The following is a 22328-nucleotide window of genomic DNA, read 5'->3' as shown; positions in this document are numbered from 1 at the left end:
TTCATATTATTAACGAGAAAATTTCATTAACAAAACTTAGCAGTATATATATATATATATATATATGTTGATGAGAATGAGTGGTGGGGTAAGATAGAGCAGATGAAAGGAGGAAGGGAAGAGGAGATGATAATTAAGCACAATTTCAGTCGAGCAGGCTAGCAAACCTTATATGATATGGCTTATCAACTGGGGCTTTACTTGTAAGTGCTTATAAATAATTGGCATAAGAGTGGTTTGTGTGCATAGGTGAATTGTGCGTTGGGCGTATAGGAAATGTTGTTTGTATTGTCTATCTTTTAGCTTAGATGAGTATAGTTTGATTGAATTTGTATAATTTATTTGTGGGAGCTATGTGATGTGTCATCAGTGGATGGTTTACTTTTATTTTATTATATTGTGTGCTTCCACATGAGTATGGTTCACTCTCATCATAGTGACATAAAATATGCTTTGGACAAGAAAGATTGTGCTTTATTATTTAGCAAGTATTGTTTGGTAGATTAGATGTAGAAATGCGGGGATTTTTAGTTAGAAATGATGGTTCTAATTTATAATTTAGCAAACTTTATTAGAAAATGCAGATGATTCAAATTTTATGGGATGAAGATTTGAAATCTCTTACATGACAATTTCAAACACCATATCTGCTATTTCTAGGAACCACAATGAATCACACCAAACTAAAATTTATATGACAATATTAGTTAAAGCCTTTGAGGTATGTATCATAATTTGTGTGAGGGAATGAAGGAGCATATAAAAAGTTAAAATAAAAGAAATCTTTCTTATTGTTTCTGTAGGTTAAACCCAATTTATCACCAATTTTAACCCCATTCCACCCCTTTTCTCTTTTGGGTATTACAAAAAGCATTGGAAAACTTTAGCCCACAACATTCTCATAAACTAAACATAATTTCACAAATGATGATTTAAAAAATGAAATATTATACAGGAACTCCTTATATTGCCTAATTGTGCTAAGTGCTAACAAATCCTGGATTGTACGATAACTTAAAACAATATATTAACGCAATCACAATATAATGCACACACAATGAACATGATAAATCAACTCTAACATTTGTGAAATCACCCAACAGGAAAAACTCAAAGATTTGTGTAAAATCAAGTCTTGATATTCACAAATTTACAATCAATATTGTGGTATCCAAAACCATTGTCGGTGTCCCATATGCTAACATATACAAAACAGTAAGAGCTTTTGTGTCCACATGGTCTTTTTTGCATTAAGTAATATGGTCTTTCATTTTTTCATCCTCTCATGACTAACAAAATTTAAAATAATGAAAATTTTCTGCAATTTTCATCCAATTATGACTGCTAAGCCTTAATAAATGGTTTTGTAAATTATTCAAGGAATTTATTAATATGAAATTTTTTCTACATTAGATACCATATCCATATGCTTAACTTAAATTTAGAAATACCCTTTCCCTGAGTAGATCTTATTTATACAATTAAAGTATAATTACTTCAAATTCGTTAGACTACAAAGTACAAAGAGGCCAAACACAAATATGAATAAGGATCTCCTCAAACTCTACACCACAAAACACAATACCACTTCCAAAATGACAATAAAATGTGACATGTAGGTTAGGAATTTAAAAAATTCAATTGTTCAATACATACTAAAAACATATTTTTTTTAAAAAAAAAAAATCAAAACAACATTGTCGCAATTGTTCATCCCATCAATTCTGTTTTCTCTAATTTACATTGGTAAAAATAAAGAATTTGAGTCCTTGAATTTGTAGACAACTTCCACAATCAAATAAAATCATTTAAATATAAATCCAGAACTATATAATATAATATATAAAGCCATGGTCAATTCGTTTAGCAAGTACAACTTTTTGCCAGGAGTAATACAAAGTGCATTCTCGTCATTCCCTCTAGTAATTAATATATATGCTTTTCCGAAAATGAAGGAAAGCCAATGAAAAAAAAGATTCCCCATATTTTCTTTCATTCAAAGAACTTACAGGTGGTTCTTAAGGGTAATTCTTCTAATTCTCGACATGAATGATTTGCTATAGATGTTTCTAGTGCTTGCCTTTGGATTTGCTTGAAACAAAGGTGGATTGGCAACACCAACCCTGCTTTCACCACTTGTATCTCCTTCTTCTTCTTCATGGAAACTGGATATTAATGAAATAGTGACTTTTGTGAGAAATATACAATTTTAAGAAAACCGCAACACATTCCAAATTAATTGAGTACAGCACTTTGTACTGAAGCCTCAACACAAAGTCCATTACAGAAACAAAAAACCAATAATTAAAGATGCATAACACAACCAAAAATAAAATTTTAAAAGAAAGCTTATTTGATCTAAAAGATGTCATTAAGATTTCTGTTTTGAACTCTTTAGGGTGAATCTTTTTTAATAATTTTTCTAATCTATAAAAAGATAAGCAGTTGGATTTTTTTTTTCTTTTTTGTCTCTTCTTTTATTTTTTACTTCAGTAGTTTAGATTGATTTCAACATTCTCAAATAGTAGAGTAGTAGAATTTTCATTAGACTCAATTTTCTTAGAGCAAAAATTGTGTCATCATTGAGTTTTTCTTGGAGTTGTGAATTTTCTTTAATTATTTATTTTTTTATGCAGCAGCTGGAATTTATATGTTTGAGTAAAGTAATACAACAATTTAATTATATAAAATTGGCTAAGCCACTAATACAATAATTTCTATAAAATTAGCTAAGCCACAAATCAAAAACCATTGTACAGTGACAAACTAATATTGATATAATAATTATAAATAAATAGTATATCTCTCACCATGACCACTCTAACTATCACTGCATTTTCTCAACTAATGGATATTCAAAATAATTAAAATGATTATCCTAACTGTATAATGCACCACCAATCAAACTACCAAATATGCTAGAACTCGAGTCCTCCATCAATTTTAAATAATGCATATTCTTATGTTATGATTAGGGGAGAATACAAAACAAAAGGGAGCAAACCCGCACATGGGTTAACGTGAGAATTATGGAGACTAAATGGCAAAAAAGGAAAAAGCAACACAATTAAACAGAAAAACAATGCATGGCAACCCCAATGAAACCAAACGACACGCTAAGGCAGAGCAAGAGTGATAGAAAAATTGAAAACAAAAGTCAACACAATGTATCGTCTACCAGATGCTAATAAATGGCTTGAGAGGCAGAATCCTCAGACAATGTAAATGCCAACCTAAAACCAAAAACACTACCACATTTAGAATTTTTTTTTTAATTAAAAAAAAAAAAAAAAAAAGCACTTCCACACTGCCACAATTCTACACTCCCACGTTTAGATTAAAAAACACTCCAATGCCATGGAAATACACTCCCATGTCTAGATTAAAAAGAAACACTCCCACCCCAACCAAAAAAAAAAAAAAGACTCCACATCCCACGTTTAGATTTAAGAAAGAAGAGAAAAAAATAAAAAACCAATCCCTAATTTAACTCGATATACCCCAAACGTAAAGCATTCTTAACCAAATTCCTTAATCAAAATCAAATTTAAACCAAAGACCTAAATTGATATCAATCCAACCAAATATAAGTATATAACCAAATCCATAAATTTTAAAAGTGAAAAAAAAAAAAAAAAAAAACCTTTACCGTGGGGGTCACAGGAGTCTGAATTGCAGTTTGAATTCATAGATGTAAAGATTACAAACAAAAAAAAATAAAAAAATTTATGCCAGTACAATTTAAGCAATACTAACGTATAATAAATTATGAAAAGGTAACAAACAACAAAATTACAACTTCCAATGTTCAAAACCTTACATGACATAGAAGCATTAACTCGATTTCTTTTCACTCTGCTGCAAAATATGAAACAGCAAATACCAACATACAAAATAGAAAATTGATTTATAGAAAGTTATTTAAAAAAAAAATTGCAGAAAGTTATTCAAAACAATGCAGACTTTATAAAATAGTGTACTGCAGTGCAGATTTTTATGAAACAGTGTGCAGTGCAGATTTTTGAGACATTTTATCAAACACACATCATGCATTATTGTTGCAACCATTCCCTGCATATAATATGATCAAAGAACTACCTATAATTTCAACAATAATAAAATACCATAATACCTCCAAAACATAGTCAAATAAAAATTTCAACAATAACTGACTCTAATCAAGAGTATAGTCGAAACAAAATAATGAAAACCCAGTATGCACTTTAAGATATTTCATCAACATAAAAGTAACATTCTAAGCAGCAAAAATCCAGACACTACAAAAAAACAACAACAAATGAAAGTTCATGTTGTCCTTCCCACATTGCCTGTTGAGTTTGCACATCCTTGTCATTCTCAAAATTCATTCTAACTTGAAAAACCTAAGTGATTCCAACCAAAACAAAAAATATATGTATGAATTTCAAAAAATATATGCTGTAAACAAAAGCTATCTGCAAAGCAACAGCTATAGCCTAATTGAAAACATAAAATTAAGACCTATAAATTACAATTTGACACAAGCCAAGACAAAAATATTATATTACCCATTGAAATGTCTTAAAAAGACAAACAAATTACCCGCTATATGGAAAAAAAAAATCATTAATGTTATATCATATACACTTAAAAAAAAAAAAAAAAATCTTTAAGACAAAGTAAGCCTAGAGTCATATTTATTTCATTTGTTTTTTGAGTTAGTTACAGATTGCTAACCTTGATATAAAACTTAGATTTAAAAAAAAAAAAAAAAAAGTTGAAGTCACATATATGAGACAGATAAGTTTTCATTAAGCAATATCCATCAAGGTTTGCAGCAAATTCAAGAAATTTCGTTCAAAATGAAGCAATAATCATGCAAAATTACAATGAAAGAAGTCCACAACTCACAGAGATAAACAGCAATACAGAGACCCCAGTGAGTGGGCAGAGATTAACAAAATAAAAATAAAAAACAGAGGAAAGTAGAAAACCTATTGACATCATAAAGATGGATCATTCAATCGTGGCCCCCTGATGCAAGGAGCAACTGGCTATTTGCAACTTCTTCAGAATTAGCCCTCCTTTTTACTTGATACGGTAAAGCTCAATGAGAGGATCTCTGCATCATGAGCACCCTACCAAAATTTCCAAAATTTTAATATTCTAAGGTGCATAGGACCTAAACGCATGTCAGAAAGCATAACATGAAAGGAATATTTTTATTTTATGCATTTACCTGTAAGCATGAATAATCAGAAGTTTGTAGGTAATAAATATGGTTTCCCAGCACTGAGGTACTTGCAAAGATTGAGAAAATTTAAAACCATTCTTATTATAGCTATGTTGTCATGAAACATTCTTTGATTTGCTAAAATCAAGAAATTCAAAAACCTAAAATCAAAATTCTAAGGAGGAGTGGAAAAATTAAGAACCAATTGGAATCCAAATATCTACCAAAATATTCAAAAACCAAAAATCAAAATTCAAAGTAGGATTGGAAAAATTAAGAACCAATTGGAATCCAAATATCTACCAAAAGATTCAAAAACCTAAAATCAAAATTCAAAGTAGGATTGGAAAAATTAAGAACCAATTAGAATCCAAATATCTACCAAAACTGAAAACCCAAAGAGTAAGAGAGAAAAACCTGAATGGCCAGTGCTCCAAAGAGAGAAAAAAAGAGAAAAGAAGTTACCTGTGAAAAAGGAGATTGGTGGTGAATCAACAGCAAAACCGGTTTTCCAAATCAATACCCAAAAAAAAAAAAAAAAAAAAAAACTATGAACACAGATATTAGAAAACAGGGAAAGGAATCCAAAAACAAACATTTTCATGGTGAACCCAAAAACCTGAAACAAAAAGGAATCAAAACCAAGATCAAATCTAAACTTATCCAACAAAAAAAACTAAAAAAAAAAGATGTACTGGAGCCAATTCCGACGATTTGATGGTGGTAGATATAACGGTGTTGATGCCCATATATTTTTCTTTCTCTATGTGCTTGTAGCAATGCTCTAAGTCTAGAGAGGGAACGGTTGAATGTTAAGTAGAGTCTGATAAGAAGAGATCGCTAGGGTTTTTTTTCTCCTTCCCTTTCTCTGTATCGCAGTATCACTACGAACTCTGCTTGGTTCCTCTGTCTTCGTATCACTTAATCAAAACCAAATCTAACCCAAAATTCCAATGTAAATCATAATTAATACCCAATTGATATTCCAAATAAAAACCCAAAACCCTAAATTTTTAAATTTAAAACAGAACTAACCAATAATGATTCCAATGGTCGGGTAGTGAGTAGAGGTTTACGGTGATGGAAGAAAATCTGACAGGAAGTGAGAGACATCTTTTCATTCTTGATTGCAAATTGTTATGGGTAGGTTTAATGACATGCTCACTGCCCATCGATCAAAGTAAAATTCACTGCTTAGCCAAAATCGAAAACACCCCGAAAAGAGTAATTTTTTGCTTTTAAAAGGGTTTGCTTGGAATGATCTGTGTGTGTGTTGCTAGCTTTGGTTTTGGGCTTTGAGAGAGAGCACTAATGATGAAGGTGGAAGTTTTCTGTGTGACAAGACTCTTTAGCAATAAGGACAATTAACTTATGTATACCATGCTGTCACTTTGTTTTAACATTATTTAAACACTTAATGAATGAATAATTGGTATGATCGCACCCAATTATTCAATTATTTATTAAGAAATGTTACGTCCACAACATTTTCATAATATATCTTAGGTGACACTGACAAATTGTAACTGGCTATTATCGTTGAGTAAGAAAGTAATTTTAGTGGTAGATTCAAATTAAATACCTATAAGAACCTGTTATTTACAATTTGTAGTGAAAATGTTATGGATGTGTAACACTTCTCTAATTCATTTTTTAGCATCTTGGAGCCACCCCATGAGATTCCTCTCTGTAATAATTGAATGCGTGTGGAATGGAGGGACTGCATATACCCAAGAGGATAGTCATATACTCAAAAAGGTCTGGATACCCTCATTTGTTAAAAAAATGAATAATTGGTAAATGATCCTAAGCAAAAAATAAAAAGAAATAAAGGTTAATTATATAATCTCTCCATAGTTTAAGAGCAATTTTAAATTAAATTTTCTATTTTTGAAATCTTTAAATAAACTTTTTAAATTGTTTCAATTCGTCACCTCAATTATTCACTACTAGTATGTAACTCATGTATACGTACGAGAATGATTACTTGTAGTAGTACTATTTGTAAGGACCTGGTTTGAATTCCTAGCCCAAAAGGTAGATGGACATAGGCCCAAAAAGCCCAAAACAATAAATTTGTGGAGAATGGGTTGGAAAACTAGGATTTAATGAATCAAACAACAAGTAAAATAGATCTTGATGACAATGGAATGAAGATAACAAATTTACACTAAGGAAAAATGTCCTCAGTAATGTCCGAGGAGATTGGTTCCTATATATCTCTTTCAAAGTTCGATTACAAGTTTGATTCTTGATTGCTACAATGTTTTTATTCTTAATTTTTCTGATCCCCTTTTCTCCAAGGGTCTCTTACATTATATATATCACTTTTAATGATCTTGGTCCTCTATTTGTTGATCATCCAAGCCACTACTTAAGTGTTTGTCCCATTGGACACCCTTTCTGACCCTCTGTGAGTTGGGTTAGCCAAGGCAGCACTGTTCAAGGGTCTTCTCCACATAAATGTGGCCAAAAATTTAGCTGTAAAACATTCAATACGGTGACAGTAGTTTTTTCTTAGATATTTCTGAGCTTCCATCCCTCTTGTACGTTTATAATACACATCTCTATCAGTAGAACATCCTGGAAAGTCACTTTGAATGATAGGATATATATATTTGATCTATGCCTTGCTCATCCGAGGAGATAACCTTCCTCAGACCACCTTTCCCATTCTTTCCGTTTGCATCTTACTCATAGAATTCTGAACTTAACATCCTCACCACTATTTATTCCTCCTTAAACTAATCAACGTCCTCAACTAAGGCCCAAAGCCCAATATACAGTTTTCAAGCCCTTATGCCTACAATAGCCCCTCAAAACTCTAGTTTTTCCCCCTTATCCGAGGAAAAAGTGGGGTTTTAATCTGTTAAGAGTTAAGGTCATTCATTTCTTTGGTTTACACGTGTGGGAGTATCGTTTTGCGCGCCCCATAACCGTCACTGTCGCTTTAGAGCTCGCAATGCGTCATTAATTGCTCTAGGCGACGCTTTGTTGCTCGCAACCAAAGGTGAGATACAGATCCTACGGTTGACATTTCTCCATGAATTTTGAGCAAGATAACTCCCACTCAATTCCATCCCCTATATAAAGGACTCGGGAAATCATTTTCCCTCATTTCATAAGTTCTCAAGCTCTCCAAAGATTCCTAGCTCTCAAACCCTCAAGGCTTCCTAAATTTCTAAAGTTCCAAGTCTTTACCTCTGAAAAATTCAAACCTCCAAAAAGTATTAGAAGTAAGTAACGTTCTTATTCTTGTAAGTTTCCTTTTTTCTAGGTTATTTTCTCCTCAGCCAGTCTCCACGGCCTTCTATTTTTTGTTTCTTTCCCTTGAAAATTTCTTTCACATCTCTTTAGTTCGCCTAGATGGGTAGGTTCAAACACCTTGTAGATTCTCTAACAAGTATAAAGGGTTTTTGAGCTAAGTATCACATTCCGCAGGGAGTAGCCCTATGGCATTATGCCCCAGACAAAATTCTTACAGATAGAAGAGAAGGTGAATTTATCATTCCTATGATCACCTTCATAGAGGGTGGAATGACATTTCCTATAGGTAGGGTGACCCGAGACTATCTAATCAACCATAGGTTGACTCTCCATCAGTGCACCCCTAACCTACTTAGGGTCCTGGGAAGCATAAACGCTCTCAATGAGCAGATGGGCCTGAGACTCACGTGGCATGATGTCGTTCATATGTATGAGTACCATACGCTCTTCGGCACGAGATATTATCTCAAATCTCAGTCCGACATTGTTAGACTGATATCTTGTCTTCTTTAGTCTAACAAAGGCATGAAGGATGACTATTTGATCACCTTCAGGGAATGGCACGATGATCTTCATGTCCAACTCGGGAGGGAGATCCAGGTGGGGTACCCTAGGTTTAGGTCCCTCGGCATGGGATTTAGCCCCTTTAGCTTTTCCATCTTTTCTTTCTAACACTTTTTTTTTACTTCGACGATGGATTTCATTAATCTGACCATGGTTTACTCCTCGGATGTTTTTGCAGATAAATGGCACGTTGCTCCCAGAATCAATCCTGTCAACGTCGCAACTCTCAACAAGGTGCTGTGGTCCGAGATTTTTGTGAGTGAAGACGAGCAACTGCAAGCCGTCCACTTAATATTGGACTTCCAGCCCTTGTCAAACCCATTCCAAGATGTGGGCTAAGCAATAGAGGCAGGCGATCCTAGAATCCACCGGATAGACGTCTCACGACCCAGTTTCTTGGCTCGGGAAAACCTTCCTCTAGTTGAACTTCGCCTTCAACGTTTCCTATAAGAAGTAGCTGTTCCGAGGGAGGAAATAGCTTCCTCACGTCTATCTCTTGAGGCCAAGATTGACCAATTTCGCTTTGAAGAAGAAGGAGAGGTGGCAGGAAGGCCTGTGGAGCTCTCGGATTCGAAGGCGGAATTTGATAGATCCTTCGCAGCTCATTCTCTCAGGTTCATGGTTGCTCGAGTTAATACCAACTCCGAGGAAGAAGAAATGGCCTTAAATTTGAGGAGGAACCTTAAAGATTTAGTGGCTAGGAGAAAAGGGTCATCATCAGCCAAGGATGCTCCAAAGATCCAACTTCCTCCCAATCCTTCGCTTCCCCCTCTCCTTTCCCCCTTCGGCCTGCACCCTGACCCAAATTTACAGAAGAAGAAGAGGAAAGGGAAAGAGATTTAGAAAGGGAAGATTGCCCCACCGAAGGAACCGAAACAGCAAAAAACCAACAAAGATAGACAAAGGGAGACTTCGATGGAAAGTAAAAAGGACTCCCTAGGGGCCCAGGTGCGCCGACCACAACGCACTTAGGCTCCCTGGCTGGAGCTGGACGGCACTCCCATCCCATGGGATGCTTCAGTTCGGAGCTTCCAAGGAGGGCATTCAGGCTATGTTGCTGAAACCCTAGAGCACCCTCTTCTCTTCCCCAGAGATATGGACGCTCTTAGGTGCTTCAAGCAACTCGACCTCTTCCTATCCCTGAAGAAGGACCTTGTCATGGTAAGTAATCTAACAAATCTTAGAATTAAATGCTAATTTAGGCTTTCACTCTTTCTCTCTCTCTCTTTTTATTTTTATTTTTTTTTTTTACTAATAAGATTTTTTCGTGATTTTTATGCAAGTCACCCAGCAAGTTTTTCGGCCGAGGAGTGGGTCCGGGACACCCGCAATGAGGCTAGGGCTGAGACCCACTCTTATGCTAAAGTTGAGAAGTACCTGGGAGCCCTCAAGCAAGAGCAAACGAAGCTGGCCAACAAGTTGACCACCTCGGAGAGGGCATGTCTAAGTGCTAAAGCTTTTTTGAAGAGCACGGAGACCCAGGCCGAGAACCAGCACAAGCAGCTTCATATGACTGAGATTGAACTGGCCACCTAGAGACAGCTGGTCTTGGACCTTAAGGCCGAGTTGCAAAAAGCCAAGGACACAGTTGGGGTGGCCAGGGAAGCTGTTGAGGCTGAGAAGATAGCATCCTATGAACATGGGTGTTGGACACGGAGATGAGATTGGCTAAAGAAGTGGCTTTAGCACTAAGAATATCTTTTTCTTGAAGGATATCAGAGAAAATCCAGCCATGCTCCCTCCTCTTGCTGTTCTTCCTCCTCCTCCTTCTTAGTAGCCCTCCACCATTCAAGCTTATTCTTCTGCTGTTGAAGTCCCAACAGGGGTTATTAAGAACAAGGAGGATGATATGGGGGGTCCTCAAACTTGAAGATGAGGGTAAGGCAAGGGGGTCCAACCACCGACCGAAGCCAATTGCTCCAAGGATGCTCTCACAATTAAGGATGTGGTTTCTAAGGCCAAAGATCCTGGATCCAAGCCCAAAATTGGGGATACCAAATCCAAGACGGCTAATCACAAGGAAGACCCTCTCCGAGCAAAGCCACAGTCATAGGACCTTTCTACTTCATCTTTTTGTATTTTATATTATATTATATTATCTTTTAATTTGTGGTTGTCCACCACTGGTTTGTAATGTATTCTCAATTTGATCAATGAAAAGAATCTGCTTTTTGCTTTATGTGCTTTTCTATTATCTGTCTTTAAGCTTGATAATTTTGCACACAGCACTGAACTACTGCTACTCCTTCTTTAATAAAAGCTAACAGTAATGCATTGTTGATAACTTAAATAAATTGGACAAGCACTAAGAATAAAGAAAATTATCACATACTTGTACTAAAAATTGAACCTTCTATAGGGAAGGCAGAATCTTTTAAAGATGAACAATATACCATGTAAAACATAAACAAGGCAGGCAACTCTCATTTTGCTCAATACTTAGATAAAAATCCAAGAACCTTAACTTTACTCAAAGTTACTGATCCGAGGAATTATGTGTAACCTAGGATCTATTCTGATACTTAGGAAAAAGTGGATGTTGCAGAGTGTTAAGTTATCCAAAGTATGTGGCCTCTGGAGCTAGGCATAACTAAGGTCCTGTTTAACACTTAAAAAAAATATCATTAAAAGATATCAATTTTTCCAAGGTATGTGGTCCGAGGGGCTAGGCATAACCAATGTTCTGTTTGATACTTAGATAGATGTCATTTAAGTATTAATTTTCCTAAAGCATTTGATCCGAAGAGCCAGGCATGACTAAGGTTCTGTTTAACACTTTGATAAATGTCATTAAAAGATATCAATTTTTCCAAGATATGTGGTCTGTGTTAGGATTAGTGCCCTTAAATCCTATTGTATGATGTTATGTATGACATTATGTATGACTTAATGTTGTGATTAATAAATTTGTTTTATTATTATCTAAAATAATAATAACATGAATATTTGGACATTATCATACAATTTATGAGATGCATAGTATGTGATTTATGTGATTTAATCACAGAAGATATAAGTCATAAGTTCTTTGTAAACTTAGAATTTTAGTTCGTAGTCGGTGATGAAATTGGGCATTTCATCTGCGAAGACTATAACATATCAACTAAGATGATTTGTCTTGATCATGGAAGTGGAGACTTCTAGTTGATATGTTAATATATTTTAAGAGTTAAGACATATTGAACTGGACCGCTGTGAGATTTATTATTCTCCTAACGACTGTTAAATGAATAATAAATCTCACAACTTCTATTTATGTGAACTCTTAATCCTAAAAGAATAATGAACCTAATCATGAAGTGTAGGTTGCTTTGATATATCAGGAGTGAAATCTAAAATCATGATCAAAATTTCAGTATGTTGGGTAGCCATATTTAGTGTTGATGGAATATATATTCTCAAGATGGAATTCAATATCTCTTAACGAAGATATAAAATATTCCTTTGAGATAAGTTTAATGGGTTTGGTTATTCAGAGTGTTAGACCTAACTACTTTAGTAAGGAGTTATTAAAGTATATATTTATGAAATTGGATTTTATAAATATATGATGAATAACTTAAAGGATTAAATCGGGTACTCAATGATTAAGATGTAGTAATCTTCAAAGTGATAGTCTATATTTATGACTTTTTGAATTACTACGAATATTTTATGAAGGGGTTGCATGTATAATAAAGTCTAGAGATATAATTTATTAATAAGGCCTAGAGTGCAATTATATTTATATAATGGTATTAAATATAATTAATGGTAACTTTGGACTTGTCAAGAGTTAACAGAAAAGCCCAAGACCCTTTGGAGCTAATGTTTTATTTGTTTCCTTTTGGTCACACTCCAAGCCACACGCTAAAGCCCAATTGAAAAGGCCCAATAGGTCAGCCCAATTAGATAATCAGTTAAATATAAAGGGAGAGACATACATAATTTTTTCATTAGAGAAAGAGAAAAAAGCAAAGAGAGACATCATTGTGAAATGGTGTGTATGTGTGAGTGAAACTACTCGATTATTATCCCTTGGAAACTGATTGAGAGACCACACTTCTTGGGCGTAAAGTGGAATTGGAGTGAAGATTAAAAATGTTTCCAAGTACTTATAATCTTTTGTTTTGAATTTCATCGCACCAAGGTACGCTATCTTGTTCTTAAATTTTAAAATTTATATAGTGCATGTTATCAATCATGAATGAAATAGATCCATGTTTGTTGCTTCCGCTGTATGTTTTGTATGAGATACAAGACCAGATTTACCAATAGCCTGAAGGTCCAGGCATGACCAAAGTTCTGTTTGATACTTAGATAGATGTCATTAAGTATTAATTTTTCCAAAGCATGTGGTCCGAGGAGCCAGGCATGACTAAAGTTCTGTTTAACATTTAGAAAAATATCATTAAAAGATATCAATTTTCTCAAGGTAGTGGTCCGAGGGGCTAGGCATGATCAAGGTTCTGTTTGATACTAAGATAGATGTCATTAAGTATTAATTTTTTCAAACCATAAGGTCCAAGGAGTCAAGCATGTCTAAGGTTCTGTTTAATACTTAGATATATATTAATAAGAAGTACAATGTATGACATAACAAATGAGAATATGATGAAGGAAACTTTTATTAATAGTAGCACCTTTTTAGGTTGTTTACATTCCAATGGCGTAGTATCACATGTTCATCTAGATTTTCAAGAAAATATGCTCCTATACCAGCCACCGAGGTGATGCGATATGGCCCCTCCCAGTTAGGCCCTAGTTTTCACCATGCCGGGTTCTTTACAGTACCTAAAACCTTTCTTAACACCAAGTTACCAGTCGTTAATAGTTTCAGCTTCACATTGGCATTATACTCTTACTTGAGCTTGTGTTGGTAATATGCCAACTAGACCATGGCGTTCTCTCTTCTTTCTTCAATAAAGTCTAAGCACTTTTCTAGTAATTCGTTGTTATCACTCGAATTGAAAGAGCTTTTTCTTAACATTGGGAAGCCAGTCTCTAAAGGAATAACAATCTCGGCTTCATAAGTCATCGAAAAGGAGGTCTCCCCTGTTGACCTGCGAGGTGTGGTTCAATATGTCCATAGGACATGTGATAGTTCTTCCACCCACTTTCCCTTCGCATCATCCAACCTCTTCTTGAATCTGTTCACTATGACCTTATTAACAGTTTCAGCTTGTCCATTCCCCTAGAATAAGCTAGGGTGGAATATCTATTCGTAATTCCAAGATCACAATAGTATCTCCTGAAGGTTTTGCTATCAAACTTAAGGTCATTATCTGAGATAAGGGTACGAGGGACCCCAAACTGAGTGACAATATTTTTCCAAACAAATTTCTGGGCATCCCTGATATTCGCCAAGGGTTCAGCCTCGACCTACTTAGTGAAATAGTCTATGCTGACTAGCAAGTATCTCTTATTTTATGTTGTCTTGGGGAAATGGCCTACAATATTCAAGCCCCACTGAGTGAATAGCCAAGGGCTTGAAAGAGGATTAAGAACTCCTCTTGGTTGATGTATGTTTGTTGCGAATTTTTGGCATTGGTCACACTTCTTCACATATTCTTGTGCTTCCTTTTCCATGTTTGGCCACCAATAGTCTTGAGTGATAGCTCTGTACGACAAAGATCTGCCTCTAGTATGGCTTTCATGAATCCCCTTATGTAACTCCTCAGTGAGTAATTTTGTTGCCTCGAGGTGTATGCATAGCAAATATGGTCTAGAAAATAAGCATTTATATAATTTTTGGTCCTTACACAGCTAGAACTGAGGAGCCTTTCTTCGTACCTTGTCAGCTTCTGATTTCTCCTTAAGCAAGATATCCTCCTTCAAGAATAGTACCATGAGGTCCATCCAGCTAAGCCCTACTCTAACTTGGTGAACATGGACCACCTCTCTCTTCACCTCTGTGGGCTTGTACAAGTCCTCTACAAGGATAACTTGAGACAAGCTCTGTGCCAAGGAGGTTACAAGTATGGCTAGGGAATTAGCATGTGTGTTTCCACTTCTAAGGATATGCAATAGGTTGAAAGATTCAAACCTTGATTGCAAATGCCTAATTTGACTCAAGTTCCCTTGCATTCTTTCATCTCTCACTTCTAACTCTTCTTTCAATTGGCCAATGACCAATCTTAAGTTCGAGAACATCTTTACTGCCTTTCCGCCCATTCTTTAAACCACGGCCATTCCTATTAGTAGAGCCTAGTATTCAGCTTCGTTATTTGTGGCCAAGAAGCCTAACCTTAATAATTTCTCAATAATGATTTTTTCAAGAGATACCAAGACTAGCCCCACTCCGGATCCCCTTTGGTTCGCTGCACCATCAACATATACCTTTCAAAATGAAGGTTCTTGCAAGAAGATTGTGCTAATAGATTTCCCATCCATGCCCTAGGTTTCTACCTTTTTCTTTAACGTAGATTCAGCAAACTTGGCCACCAAATCAACAAGGACCTGACCCTTGACAAAGGTGCGATGCATGTACTTGATATTAAAAGCTCCTCGGATCGTACCCCACTTAGCAATCCTCCCCGTGTAATCAACACTTCAAAGTAGAGATCTTAGCGGAAGTTAGGTTAAGACAACAACTGTGTGTGATTGGAAATAATAGGGGAGCTTACGCGTAGCGTGTACTACCGCCAAAATTGCCTTCTCCGGTGGCAGATAATGGACCTCGACCTCATGTAATGACTTGCACATATAATAAACTGACCTTTGTACACCACTATCAACCCGCACCAACACCAAGCTTACCGCGTGAGAGGCCATGACAATGTAAGCAAATAGGACCTCATTCACCTCAGGAATGGACATGATGGATAGCCGAGAGAGGTATTCCTTGAGTTGTTAAAAAGCCAAGGTACACTCCTCGGTCCACTCAAATCCTTTCCATTTATTCATTAACAGGAAGAAGGGTCAACATCTATCAGTTGACCGAGAAATGAACCGGTTCAAGGCAATAGTCATTCTTATTAGTTTCTAGACTCCTTAGGATTCTGAGATGTTTTTAGGTTATTAATTGCTTTAATTTGGTCGGGATTGACTTCAATTCCATGATGAGAGACCATATTGCCGAAAAACTTGTCTGATCCCACACCAAAAGAGCACTTAAAAGCGTTAAGGCACAGCTTATGTTTCCTTAAAATTTCAAAAATGCTCCCGAGGTCTCCTACATGCTTAGACGCCACCTTACTTTTCACCACCATGTCATCTATGTAAACTTCAATATTCTTGCCCAATTGTGGCTTAAACATCCTGGTCATCATCCTTTGATAGGTAAATCCCGCATTTTTTAGACTGAAATGTATCACCTTGTAGTGGTAGTTTCTAGTGGGGATGACAAAAGCTGTCCTCTCTTGGTCGTCCGAGGCCAGTGGTATCTGATGGTATCCCTGAAGGGCATCTAAGAAACTCATCTGTGGATGGGCCATTGTTACATCTATCAATTGATCTATCCAAGGCATGGGGAAGGGGTCTTTTGGACAAGCTTTGTTCAAGTCTGTAAAGTCTATGCACATTTGCCACTTCCCATTTTTCTTCTTTACTATCACAGTATTGGCTAGCCATTCAGGGTAAAACACCTCTTTAATGGCCTAAACTTGTTTAAGCTTTGTCACCTTATCTTTAATAGCATCAGAGTGCTCCTTGGATGAGCGTCGAGGTAGTTGCTTTTTGGGGGTGACAAATGGATTAACATTTAGATGATGACAGATGAAACTCGGATCCAACCTCGAAGCCTCGTAAGCATTCCATGCGAACACATCAACGTTTCGTCTGAGGAACTCTATCAACTCCTCCTTCTCTTGAGGAGGCAGTTGAGCCCCGACCGAAAATATTTCTCTAGATCGTCACCCACCACAATTTTTTCCAAATCTTCGCATTTTGCCTCTTCAGTCATTCTGTTGACATGCAACACTGGAGTTTTTGATTGCTATAAGCCTCTCTTAGCAAAGGCCGAAGACTCAGCTTCAAGCTGATGTAAGATGGCAGCCACCAAGCACTGTCTAACCATGGATTGATTCCCAACAATCTCTTTAATCTTACCCCGCAACGGATATTTCACATTTTGGTGCAGAGTAGAAGAAACAGCACTCAAGGCATGAAGTCAGGGTCTGGCCACAATGGCCATATAAAGGGAATAAGCATCCACCACAATGAAGTCCATCTCCACAACTTCTGTGCTAGCCTGCACGGGTAGTCTAATCTGACCCCTCGAAATGACAACCTTTCCATCAAAACTTACCAAAGGAGAATCGTAGGCTGTCAAATCCTCAAGTCTCAAGTTTAGCCCCTTGTACAAATCAAGGTCCATAATCTCAGTACCACTATCCTGATCCACCATTACCCTTTTCACGTATATCCCTCAATCCTAAGCGTGACCACCAAAGTGTCATTGTGGGGCTGTATGGTTCCAACCTTATTCTCATCTGAAAAGCTTAACACCGGTTGGATATTCATTTTAGCCCTCTTTGGTTTAGAATTGGAGTCCTCGGTGGATAGCCAAGTGACAGACATTACTTTGGAGGGATAGGACTCGACCTCCCTAAAGCAGCGAAGATGACATTTATCGTGCCCAAAGGAGGTCTTGAAGAAACATTTTTTCGGGGTTTTGAACCTGACTGGCCCCCTGACCACTAGAATGATGCAAAAACTGCTTCAACCTTCCCTTTCGGACCAGCTGGTCCAGATGATCCCACAAGTTTCTACAATCTTCTATGGTGTCATTGGTCTTAGGGGTATTGGCAATAAAGTTTTTGATTGCGCCTCATGGGATTTCCTGCTATCTTATTCAGCCATTTGAAGAATGGCTCATTCTTAATCTTCTTTAGAACCTAGTGCACCGGTTCTTGGAACACCGCATTAACCACCTGAGTACTGGCAGACCCTAATTGTCCAGCAAAGTCTCTCTGAGGTCGATTGTTGTTGTACTGGTCCAACCTAAAATCCCTCCTTTTCTAAAGGATAACCTTAGCTTTTCCTTTCCCCTGCTGCTAGTCTTCCTCAACCCTCTTATATTTATCAATCCGATCTATCAGTTAGCGTACACTGGTGACAAGTTTTCCAGTCAAAGACTTCCTTAAACCGTGCTTGGCTGGGAGGCCAACCTTGAAAGTATTGATGGCCATATCATCAAAGTCGCCATCTAACTCATTGTATGTCTCCTAGTATCTGTCCAAGTATGTTTTCAGGGTCTCCCCCTTTCACATGGATAAGGACAGTAGGGAATTCAAGGGCTGAAGAACCCTGTTACAAGTAATAAAGCGAGAGCCAAATGCACGGGTAAACTCCTTGAAGGAATCTATGGAACTCGCTCCTAAGCCATCGAACCATCTCATTGCCACAGGTCCTAGACTGGATGGAAACACTTTGCACATCTAGGCCTTGTTCTTGGAATGGACAGTCATTCTCTGGTTGAAGTGGCTCACGTACTCCACAAGATCTGTTCAACCATTGTAGATGGTGAACGTTGGTTGATTGAATCGCCGAGGAAGTCTTGCCCCTTCAACCTTGCGCGAAAAGGGCAATTTGGAAATCTGGTTCAACGCTTTGCTCATAGCGTCATTTCCTAGACCTTTGTGAGGCGAGCTCTTATACCTACGGTTATGATGGTGCTCCTTATCGTAGAAGAAAGACTCATTGGGTGGGGTTCTTGACCTTCATCTATAACTAGCATCCTTTTCATCATCAGAGGAAATGTTAGAGTTAAAAGGGGTTCGCTCTCGCTATGCATGGCGCAACTTCCTCTTTAAGTAGTCAATCTCCAACTACATGGCTTATTCCGTTCTTGAGAGACGTGACTTCCAACTCGAGAGTGGCTTCTATTTGTATGCGTGGTATGCACACTACCCTCTCGATCTCTCCTACGTTCAAGATTAAGGAACTCATCTTATGGTCGGGACCCCGTGGACTCTCCCTAATGGAGATCTGATCCTACCATCTTTAAATGATGCAATCACTATCACCCAAGTAATTTCCCCAGAGACGGCGCCAATTGTAAGGACCTGGTTTGAATTCCTAGCCTAAAAGGTAGACGAACTTAGGCCCAAAAAGCCTAAAACAAAAAATTTGTAGAGAATGGGTTGGAAAACTGGGCTTTAATGAATCAAACAACAAGTAAAATAGATCTTGATGACAAAGGAATGAAGATAACAAATTTACACTAAGGAAAAATATCATCGGCAATGTCCAAGGAGATTGGTTCCTATATATCTCTTTCAAAGTTCGATTACAAGTTTGATTCTCGATTGCTACAATGTTTTTCTTCTTAATTTTTCTAATCCCCTTTTCTCCAGGGATCTCTTACATTATATATCTCACTTTTAATGATCTTGGCCCTCTATTTGTTGATCATTCAAGCCACTACTTGAGTGTTTGTCCCATCGGACACCCTCTCTGACCATCTGTGAGTTGGGATAGCCAAGACAGCACTATTCAGGGGTCTTCTCCACATAAATGTGGCCAGAAAGTTAGCTGCTGAACATTCAATGTAGTGGCAGTAGCTTTTCCTTAGAAATTTCTGAGCTTCCATCCCTCTTGTACGATTATAATACACATCCCTATCAGTAGAATATTCTGGAAGGTCACTTTGAATGATAGGATATATATATTTGATCTGTGCCTTGCTCATCCGAGGAGATAACCCTACCCTCCTCGGATCACCTTGCCCAATCTTTCCATTTGCATCTTACTCATAGGATTCTGAACTTAACATCCTCACCGCTGTTTATTCATCCCCGGACCAATCAACGTCCTCGGCTAAGGCTCAAAGCCCAAGATATAGTTTTTGGGCCCTTATCCCTACACTATTGATGTTAGTTTGTGTTATTTAACATATAAGACATAGTTTGACCAGGACACCTGGAGGTACAAAAATAGTTTTTCTTTGCAATTTTCATGATATTGGTTACGCCAAGTTTATCATTATATTGATATTACGTATATAATTTTGAAAATCACTATTGGATAGTACATATACAATATCAATTCGCAATTATTGTCTATGAAATTCTACTAAATACAACACAAAATAAAATAATAAATTGGTCAAATAGTATTTCCTAAATTAAATGAGGATAGGTGTATGGGAACGTTTAGCTCAATTACAATATATTACGTTCAATATCTTTGCATACAAAATATATGAATAGAAACAATATATATATATATATATATACATAAATGCTCATTAGTTCAAAGAAAAAATAACAACAAAAATCTATACAATTTAATTTGTATGAAAAAGTTAACAAAAGCAAAATCTAATTTTGATTCTAATTGAATTTTCTCTAAACTTTGGTTTAAAAAAGCAATATATATATATATATATTACTTAGTTAGTAATGGACGGTACATAATCATGGTATATTACATAAATAACTTATAAATTTGAATTGTTTCTAGCTATAAAAAAAAAAAAAAAACACTCATAAATATAAAATCATTCAAACTATCTCTTCCTCTAATTTTATATATAGAGTTAGATATATGATTAGGTCTTTTATGGTTTATTTATATTAGACTCTTCGTTTTCTACACCTTTTTTTTTAAGAATAGGCCAAAAAACAAGCCCAATTATTTTATTGCTAGGAAATCCAAAACAAAAACCTTATAAATGTCAGGAGGAATAGACTTCATCCAAACTATAACAAGAAAAGAAAGCCTCGCTGTCCGGGCTAGAACATGTGCCAGAGCGTTGCCTTGCCGACATGTATGAGAGAAAGAGAAATATTGGAAAGAACTAACTGAAGACGTGATGTCTTTAATTAAATGACCCACAGTTGGGTGATGAAAACACTAATTTTTAATCGCCAAAATTGATGTTTCTGAATCTCCTTCCAAAGTTGAACCATGTAGGTTGAGTTCTTGGAGGAAAAGGACTGCCCTTCGAGCTGCAGTAGTTTCCAAAGCCACTATGGAGGATGGCATAGGAATGATCTTGGATAGGGCTGCCAGAACTTCATCGAAGGAATTATGGACCACAACACTAATGCCTGCTGCTCCCAAATCTTCAAAAACAACACCTTCGAAGTTAGTTTTCAAGGTACCTGCATCAGATGGTGCAAAAATTAACTCATTAGGCACAAAAATTTAAAAACTTGGATTAAATGGGACACATGGTGCAAAATTAAACTCAAATTGATATCTAATTTTTACACTAAATTAACGCAATTGATATAAAAATTTAGATTGGATGGGACAGGTGGTGCAAAATTAGACTCTAATTAAATTTCAATTTGAAATCTAATCGAATTTTCTCTCAGCTTTCCCTATTAATATATATATGTGTGTGTGTGTGTTGAGTTCAAGTTACATTTGATATAACTTTAAACAATATTGCATCACTTAATATTTTTTAATTGAATATGAATTTTAACAAATCAACCGTTGTATTATATTATCTTTGTACATTCTTCATATTTGCAAAATTTCAAGATGATTAAATATTAATAGTCATGTTATCAATCAATTATTTAAATTCAACTTTTTATAGTTTAAAATAATGCATAAAAAAATGAGTTTATAAATTAAATGATAAATAACAACTGATTAACATAAATAGTGTTTTTGATGCAAATCTTAAGGAAGAGTATATTTCTTTTTTTGAATGGCATATTCTATTATATATATATATATATATTAAAAAAAAGGAGAATGTTACTTTTTGAAACAACTTGGGGAGTATCACTTAGTGAAATCAAGTGGAAGTTAGTGCTATAGATTTGGATTCGGTGTTATACCTAGACATGGCAAAACGGGCGGGTCGGGTCGGGTTCGGGTCGGGTCAATCGGGTTGCGGGTCGGGTCGGGTTGACCCGTATTTTTCACATGAATTTTTTTTTATTTAATTTTTATATAGAAAACAACATGTATCTGTCATTTGGAAAGTTATGCAACAAATTACTTAATGTAAAATGCATTATTTTGAATTCACCACTTATATCAAGAATGAACTCAATTAAACTTATTAATACTTATTCAACAATTTTAAAATTATACAAATCCTAACATTACTATCTAAAACAAAATAACACAAAGATAAGTAAAACAAATACACAAGTTTTATTTCTGCACAATATCAACATTCCAAATATAAAACAAAATTACAAATGACTTATTGGATAACTCATTTGATAAAGAATAAAAATATATAAGAAATTTACAATCTTGAAAATTAATTTTATAATCTATTATCAGTTGTGGTTGACACTCTATTTCAATTTGAGATATACTTTAAAATTTGATTCTTACTTATTTATACATGGTCTCTTTTATGAATATCATATTATTGTTAAGCAACACA

General features: G+C 35.9%; 1 long non-coding RNA gene across 2 annotated transcripts; it reads right to left on the bottom strand.

Annotated features, from left to right (window-relative positions):
- Window positions 1–1807: 1807 nt before the first annotated feature.
- Window positions 1808–6585, bottom strand: LOC112018519 (uncharacterized). Of its 2 annotated transcripts, XR_002883615.2 has the most exons (5): window positions 6248–6585; window positions 5908–6149; window positions 5630–5677; window positions 4974–5117; window positions 1808–2165 (listed from the first exon to the last, which is right to left on the bottom strand). It is a non-coding gene; the product is annotated as an uncharacterized LOC112018519 (long non-coding RNA). The 2 variants fall into 2 exon arrangements; XR_002883616.2 differs by lacking the exon at window positions 5630–5677 and having other exon boundaries at window positions 6248–6584.
- Window positions 6586–22328: the final 15743 nt, after the last annotated feature.

Source organism: Quercus suber, unplaced genomic scaffold (assembly GCF_002906115.3).
Source record: "Quercus suber isolate HL8 unplaced genomic scaffold, Cork oak 2.0 scaffold_68, whole genome shotgun sequence".
Classification (NCBI taxonomy): Eukaryota; Viridiplantae; Streptophyta; class Magnoliopsida; order Fagales; family Fagaceae; genus Quercus; species Quercus suber.
Note: the sequence above shows the minus strand (reverse complement) of the source record. Positions and strands in the feature narration are given on the sequence as shown.